The sequence below is a fragment of the Triticum dicoccoides genome, chromosome 1A (genome assembly GCF_002162155.2).
Source record: "Triticum dicoccoides isolate Atlit2015 ecotype Zavitan chromosome 1A, WEW_v2.0, whole genome shotgun sequence".
Lineage (NCBI taxonomy): Eukaryota > Viridiplantae > Streptophyta > Magnoliopsida > Poales > Poaceae > Triticum > Triticum dicoccoides.
The window spans coordinates 46,545,776-46,546,341 of record NC_041380.1 but is presented as its reverse complement, the minus strand read 5'-3'; positions in this window follow the sequence as shown (position 1 = coordinate 46,546,341).

Genomic DNA, 566 nt, shown 5'->3' with positions numbered 1-566 from the left:
GAATCTTGAAAATGTTGAAACTTGGCATGGTATCATCATATCACCCGCATAGCATTCGCGAAAGAGTAGAGAGGGTCACGGCAAAAACTGGACGCACTTCGTGTATAAACTGGACAAACTCTTTCAGAGTATCAGGGTTTCGGACGAGAACTCATCTGTTACATGGCCACTTCAATGTTTTTTAAACTTATTTGAACTCCGGACTTCTTTTGTGTTTAGTATGCAGCATTCAAAGCGACGTCATCAATTTCCAACATGTTCTGACATCATTTGTTGTGTTTCGGTCATTTACCTAATTGTTTAGAGAGCTAAATGACCGTGAAATTGAAAATCACTATAAAATGAATCCTGAAAATGTTGAAACTTGGCATGGTATCATCATATCACCCGCATAGCATGCGCGAAAGAGTAGAGAGGGTCACGGCAAAAACTGGACGCACTTCATGTACAAACTGGACAAACTCTTTCAGAGTATCAGGGTTTCGGACGAGAACTCATCTGTTACATGGCCACTTCAATGTTTTTTAAACTTATTTGAACTCCGGACTTCTTTTGTGTTTAGTATG